The sequence below is a fragment of the Lycium barbarum genome, chromosome 10 (genome assembly GCF_019175385.1).
Source record: "Lycium barbarum isolate Lr01 chromosome 10, ASM1917538v2, whole genome shotgun sequence".
NCBI lineage: Eukaryota > Viridiplantae > Streptophyta > Magnoliopsida > Solanales > Solanaceae > Lycium > Lycium barbarum.
In genome coordinates, this window is record NC_083346.1 from 113,807,634 (window position 1) to 113,815,402 (window position 7,769).

Below are 7,769 nucleotides of genomic sequence, written 5' to 3' on the forward strand. Positions count from 1 at the left end.
TACATTTGAATATACCAACATGCATGACGAGTTAATCCCGCACCTAATATTTATTACATTAATAATTTGGCTAATAACAAATCTGATTATCACTAACATAGTTTGATTTAGGTGTGTAAAAGTGGTGGGTTGGGTTGAATTCGGTATGATCGAAATGGGTTGGATTAATAAAAGGGCGGGTCATTAAATCGCCAAAAGTTACTTTAGCTCAAATGAGTTGAGCTGAAATGGACTAAAAAGCGCCCCCCCCCCCCCCCCACCTCTCCCAAAATTAATTTTGTTTTGAAAAAATGTTTTGATTTTTTTTTTAGGTTTTTGCCCCACCCCCACCCTCCTTTCCCGATACCCCACCACCCCCTCCAAAAATATTAATGGTGGGGGGTTGGTGTGGTATGGGTCCACACCGGGGGGATGTGGTGGTTTAGAAAATCCAGAAAAAAATTAAATATTTAAAAAAAAAATTGGGGGTGGGGGTGGGGTTGGAATTGGGGTGGAGTTGTGAGACTTGGGTAGGTATTTTCCTGAAAATATTTTCTACCAACCAAACAAACATGAAAAAATAAGTAAGAAATTCACTTGTTTTCTGCTACCCAAACGAACATGAGAAAATAAGTAGAAATTCACTTATTTTTCAAAAACACATTTTTTAGAAAAACATTTTCCTTCATACCGAACACACCCATAGTCTCTCTTTTGCATTATGAGCAGTAGCACTCAAAAGCTTCTACTACTATTTTTTAAACTTAATGGCCCCTTCTAAGTATCTCTAAAAATTAGTTCTCGCGGAATAGCCATATCAGGCGGTAATGAAGTTAACGCTGCTAAATTTTAGTTAGTCAGGTATATAAGAAAGAAAATTCTGTCTGATATGTTCTAAGTATCCAATTTTGACTTTTTCTTTGCATAAATCCTAGATCCAAATTGACCAACATAGAACACCAAATTGGGCCATTTCTACAAATGTTCGAATTGAATCTACCACTTCTATATCTTTAATGATACCATTTTTTCGATTTTCTCCATTTTATTGTTGTATTTTCAAATCTGTAAGTGAGTTTATCTGGTTGAGTACTTACCAAAAAAAAGCTATTTGGATAATGCCAATGGAAGCTTCAAACCTTGATTAGGTTGTTGTTAGAGAGAAGTTGATTGCAAAATTTGAAATCCACCATTGTTGATACTTGGAGCTTCTGGGTTTGCAATCTTAAGGAGAAGAGAAGGATCAAGTTGGGGAAGAAGATGAATTGGAGGAGAAACATAAGCTATGTGAGATGGGAGAGGTAGTTTCGTCCATTTATTATTATCTTAAATGTTAAAAGTGTAAAACTTAAAACAATAAGATAGAGGGCCAAAAAATTAAAGACCAGCCCAAAATAAGGACATTTGTGTCAATGACCTAAAGGAACGAATCAAATTTTATTCAAGCCCAATATTGGGCCGCTAGATCATACCTAATTTCAGGAGGGCAATTCGCGAGAATGCCCTTATTTTGGGGTGGTCTTTAATTTTCGGCCCTTAGATTGGTGGTCTTTAATTTTTGTCTTTCACCTAATACCATGAGGTTTGAGGTTCAAACCCCGGCTCAGTCAAAAAAAAAAAATCGCAAGCCAAAGTTTTATAGCAAACTTAGGCATATTCTGACCAAAGTTAGGCTCGCAGACAGAATTTTGCCTGCTTCAGGCAGAGTTTCAAACTTTGCCTTAAGACAGAGTTTTGAAGGCAAAATTCTACCTTAAGGTAGAGTTTCGCAGGCAAAACTCTGCCTTGCGAATCTAAGTTCTACCTATCGATTTTTTTTTTATATTTTTGACTTAACGGAGGGTTCGAACCCATTCCCCTAGGAGTTTTAGGCGAAGGGCAAAAATTAAAGACCAACAATTTGAGGGGCAAAAATTAAAGACCAGTGCATTTGAAGGGCACTCCACCCAAAAAAATGATTTCAAGATAAAATATGAGAAAATGATATTAAACTACAACCATAGTTTCAAAGAAACATTGTAATTCTTTTCATGTTTTCACTTAATTAAGCTTCTAGTAAGACTCATATCAATTATACACGCAACCGACAAGTAGGAATAGCCATTAAATGTTGAGCTCTAGTGGTAACTAAACCGAATTTCTCAGTCATATCTATATCGTTTGACATCATACCATTTGGTAGCTTCCAGTCAAAACAATGAACTAATTGTGCAAGCACTAATCGAACGATTGTGAGACCTAATTGTAATCCAGGGCAACTTCTTCTCCCAGAGCCAAACGGTAAAAGTTGAAAATCATGTCCTCGAAGATCGATGTTGCTACCAACAAACCTTTCTGGCACAAACTTCTCGGGTTCAGGCCAAACTTCTGGATCTCTTCCGATTGCCCAAACATTTACTAAAATTCTTGAACCTTTAGGTATATCAAAGCCATCAATTGTGCAATCTTCAACGGATTCATGAGGAATCAATAGTGGTGCAATGGGGTGAAGCCTAAAGCCTTCTTTAATGACCATGTCTAAGTACTCTAATTTTTCCAAATCAGACTCTTCCACCATTCTATTTTTGCCAACTATTAGTTCCAACTCCTTTTGTAGTTTTTTCATTACTTTAGGGTGCCTTAGAAGTTCAGAGAAAACCCAATCAATTGCTGTTGATGAGGTGTCCATTGAAACTATTAGCATGTCCTGCATAGAGAGTTTTTTTTTTCAATTGCTAAAGTGGTCAACAATATTCACATGTTTAAGTATACATAGAATTTGTAATCTTGAAAATAAAATAGAATACGTACTACAACATGTAAAAGTGACAAGATGATACAAAAATTCCTTATACGAATGATAAATATAATTTAAAGTCTGAATAGATAAGAAACAATAAAGAAATAAAGTCCCTAAAGTGGGAATAAGCTCTTTTTTTTTTTTTTTTGGGCTAAAATTTTCAATTGAGAAATTCGCAACAAATTTGAGTCTATGAACCCAAGCCTCAAATATAGCTAGTGGTCTCAACATCTTTTTCAGATTTTGCCAACTCTCTTCTAAAAGTCAAACTAGAATGATAATCATGTACATCGATTATGTAAAAGACTTTTTTCACTATAAGTCACCCCAAAATATTTATTACTAGCTCTACATAAAAAATGAGATTTGTAATCTTGAAAATCAAACAAATTATCTGCTATAGTAGGTAAAATGACCTGCTACTAAAAAAAATGTGCACTATCGCTGGATATTAGTTAAACTCAACTAAAATTAACTTGCAATTATGTTCATGCTATGATGAATAAAACATTACCAGCATAATAGCTTTGACGTGGCGACGATCAAACTCGAACTCAGCTTTGCCAGATTGGATAATATTCATCATAGTATCAACAATATCCTTAGTTTGCTTTTGTTCATTTGAATCTTGAACATGTTCATCAATAACTCTCTCAAAAAAGTCATCAAAAATCTTTGCTAATTCCTTCATACGGCGATCGAATCCTTGCAAATCAAACTTATCAAGAAAAGGGAAAAACTCACCAATATTTGGTGTTGCTGTTATAATCAAAGTCTCTTGAATCACATCTTTAAAACCTCTTTCATCAAATTCATCTTCCATATATTTTTTCCCAAATATCATTAAACAAGCCATGTTAGCACCTAATGAATCAAGTTTAGCACTAATATCAACTTCCACACCACTAGAAGCTGCCCGATTGATAAAGGTCACAAAATTTGCAACTTCATGTTTTCTCATGGCTTGAAAAGAATTGATCTTTAGAGTGCTGAGCAACTCTAACGTGCATAATTTTCGCATGTGCCGCCAATAAGGTCCATATTTTCCAAATGACAAATTTCTCTGATCGTACGAGATTAATTGAGCGGCTCTATTATTTGGCCGACTTGCAAAAACAAGATCATGATTTTTCAAGAATTGTTCGGCAGCATGAGGAGATGAAGCAACAATTACCGGAACTAGACCAAATCTCATGCTCATTATGGGACCATGTTTTTTGGCTATTTTATGAAGATCTTGATGGACATTTTTTCCAATCATATGGAGATTTCCTATAATTGGAAGCCCTTTTGGGCCAGGAGGAAGTTTTTTCTTTTTTTCATGAATTTGTTATGTAATTCTTGAAGGAAATATAACACTACAATTACTGCAAGAACTTGTAAGAATATTGAAGCCATGGATAGGAATTGATGTATTTTAATTTGCTTCCTAACGTTCAAACAATATAAAGAAGTTAAGAGTAGGGGGTGAAAGAAATTAAATAAATTTATGGGGACTTATGTTGTGACACCTTGAGTTCACCGAATGACAGAAGGACTAAAGAAGAAAAGACAAAAACGAAATAAAAATAAGAAATGGGTAACTTTTTCAGAGAAGAAGATAATTACGGACAAATGAACGGTGAAAGGAAAAAAATCTTACACCGGAAAGAGAAAAGGTTCAAATATATTTTTAGAGTATTTGAAATTAAGCAAATATTAATAGTTTAGTTCATATATTGTGTTATCGTTCAATAATTGATCAGATATATTCTTAATTTAACTTAAGCCCCCAATTAATCTAAATTAGCAGATTAATAAGCAAAAAGGAAATACAAAATTGGACAAATATATACTTCGTTGTTAATATTTCTTTAACATGTACTCCCTCCGTCTCGAAAAGATTCTCTTACTTTTCTTATTAATTTGTCCAAAAAAAATTAATTCATTTTTATATTTAGAAACAATTTAACTTTATAAGATGATTTATAATCACATAAATATCTTAAATTTATTTTGGATCACACTTTTAAGAAATCCTCCTTTATTTATTAAATTTCATATCAAGCTAAAATAAGACAATCGATTTTGGGACCGACGGAGTACAAATTTAACATCTCGTATTTTGTCATTGCACATGTCACATCCCAGTCCAATCGTCAACGAGCCAATTTTATCAAAGATGCCAACTACTTTGAAGCTATCATTTTACTTTTGTCAAAGATGGAAGTCTAGTTTGGCTTGCTATTTTTGTATCGTAAGTCCGTAGTCTTAGATTCGAGTTTAGATTTTTTTATTTATTTATACGGGTTAGATATTTGAGATTGTCATGTTAAATTTTAAATAAAACTATTGTAAATCTGGTCTTGACAAGTTGAATTTCTAGTGCGTACCTCAAAAGTTTGCGGAATAATCAATATGTCAAACTTCAGGAACATATTTCGGAAATCTTTTACACAATTAACATATTAAACTTTCAGATAAAATTTGCAGCTTCAATTTCGTCTGAAGTTATTTTTGGATTGGCTAGATTAATTTAAAAAAGTATTCATTGAGCTTAGGTCATGGTTTATATTGAAACTAGTAAGGGATAGCCCGGGCTCAATATATTAATTTAACATAGATAATCTGTTTCTAAGTCTTATTTACTGGAGTATTATTTAGGGCACTTTCCCTTAATTACATAATATAACAATATTTTACTAATGAATTATGGTCCAATCTTTTCACTTTAGGCCTTAATTTTTTTCCTTTTTTCTCGCAATCTTTCTCTCTTCTCAGTTCTCACCAAGCACATCCATGCACCCACGTGCTGAAAATATATTTATTAGTGATGAATTTAGGCACTCAAAATCATAACCTGAGAATAAATTAAATTTTTTATCCTCAAGCCCTAAAATTTGCAAGCAAAACCAAAAAAGCTGGCTATATCGAAACACATGATATGTATAATCGAACTGCTTCAGTAAATTCAGAAAAAACTTTATCTAATTAAGTAATCACAATTTTCTCATTCTTTTAAAAATATTTGTAACAAACGATTACAGGTTACAAGAATCAACAAACAATATCTATCTCTGCACCTTTAATTTGTTCTTTGATATAGTAATTTTGTTCTAATCGACCCTATTAGACTTACCTATAAAAGAAACCAGAAAGAGAAATTATAAACATGTCATTCTTGGAAATGTTATTTGGAAAAATAGAGCACAGAAAAAGCATCAAGAATCCACAATTATCCAAGTAGAGGAGCCGAGAAAGAACTTGCGATGTTCGAAGATGATAAAATTAGTAGTAGCAAAGAAGAGTAATATTGTACTCCTTTCGTAGAAAAATATTATCTTCTTTTGACTTGACATAAAATTTAAGAAATAAAAAAAGATTTTTAAAATCTGTAATCTAAAATAAGCTTTAAATATTTATGTAGCTATAAATCATCTTATAAAATTAAATTATTTTAAAATATAAAAAAGAAATAATTTTTTTAAGACAGACTAAAAAAGAAAGGCGAATAATTTTTTGAAACATAGGGAGTAATAAGGAGTGAATGAATTTATAGGGGTATTAAAGTGTGAAAGTTAAAGTGCTGCTACAAACACAATACAAATAGGGGTGGAGCCCACATGAGAAGAAAGTATTCCAAAAGGCTGCAGTAGGAGAAATAGTGTTTAAAAGGGTCCCACAGTTGCCAATCCGTATTTGCATAAGCTGGCATGTTGACGGAGAGAAGCTAGCAACTCCCTCTTATTACTATTCTACTAGACGGCGTATGTCCGTGCACACTTTGGATTATAGTATATATATATATATATAGTTGTATTTGAGTAATAATAATATATATTTTATATTGCTAATAAACATACATAAGTTTACACTATATATATATATATATATATACATACTATGTTGAAAACACGATTAATATAACATTATAATTTGTGTTTCGTATCCACAATTTTATTATATTAGTATTTGCTACGAATACAAAGTTGGCAAAAATTTATTAATACTTTTTAAAAGAGAAGACTTGTTTAAAAGGAAACTATTTTCCTCTCTTTGAGATAAAACAATAACAATATTTAAACATCAGTTGATACTTTGAATTTTAATTCGATTAATTTACATGCGTAAAATATTCTATTGTTAATGTATGTAGATTGAACTTAAAAAATACTTATTATTTTTTTATCAAATTTTGATTTGGACAATTCTAATTCAAATTATTAAATTAATTTTACATGTTTAAAATGAAACAAAATAGAAATTTGATTTTCTATCTAAACGAAGAACTACTGTTTTTTAATTTTTGGTAAATATTCTTGGTTTAGCTCATTTTACTTGTCATGTTGTCTTTTGCACGATTTTTAAAGGAAACGTCAATTAGAATTATAATTTGCCTAATTTACCTTATTAATTATTTGATCTCCATTTAATATTATTTTTTCTTTTACTATATTAATCTCTTTTCACATTTATTAGAGTAAGGGAAAAAAATGTAAAAGTAATTAAATTCTATCTTAGTTTAAAATATAAATATTTTAAGTATATTTATTTTAGTAAACATAACAAATAAATGACATGGCGGAATAGCAAATACAACAGTTAAATATCTAGATTAGATCTCAGGCTAATATAAGAAAAGAAAAGAAATTGTATGGTTTAACTACTTAACCTTTTGAAGAAAAGCAATAATATGGGGTTCATGTTTTTTGTTGTACAATAATTTCATTTGCTCCCACTAATGGGTTGATACGCATGTGGCAATGAATCCACCATTATTGAGTTAATGGAGATATTTTGGGAATTACATGAATATTGTTTGATTTTTTAATATAGGGTGCACTTTTTTTTGACATTGCTTGTTTTTTTAATATGGGGTCCACTTTTTCTTTTTTTAATATTGCTTGATTTTTTTAATATGGGGTCTTTTTTTTTTACATGAGTTTAGAGATGGAGGAGTTCACTTTTTTTTTTCTTTTAATATTCTTGGTGTTTTTAGTGTGGGGCCCACCAATTTTTTTTTTAAATGATG

The 7,769-nt window shown here is 31.4% G+C and overlaps 1 pseudogene; it reads right to left on the minus strand.

The window, feature by feature from the left end:
- Positions 1-1,937: 1,937 nt before the first annotated feature.
- Positions 1,938-4,354, minus strand: LOC132616021 (cytochrome P450 71AU50-like; annotated as a pseudogene).
- Between the last annotated feature and the right edge of the window lie 3,415 nt (positions 4,355-7,769).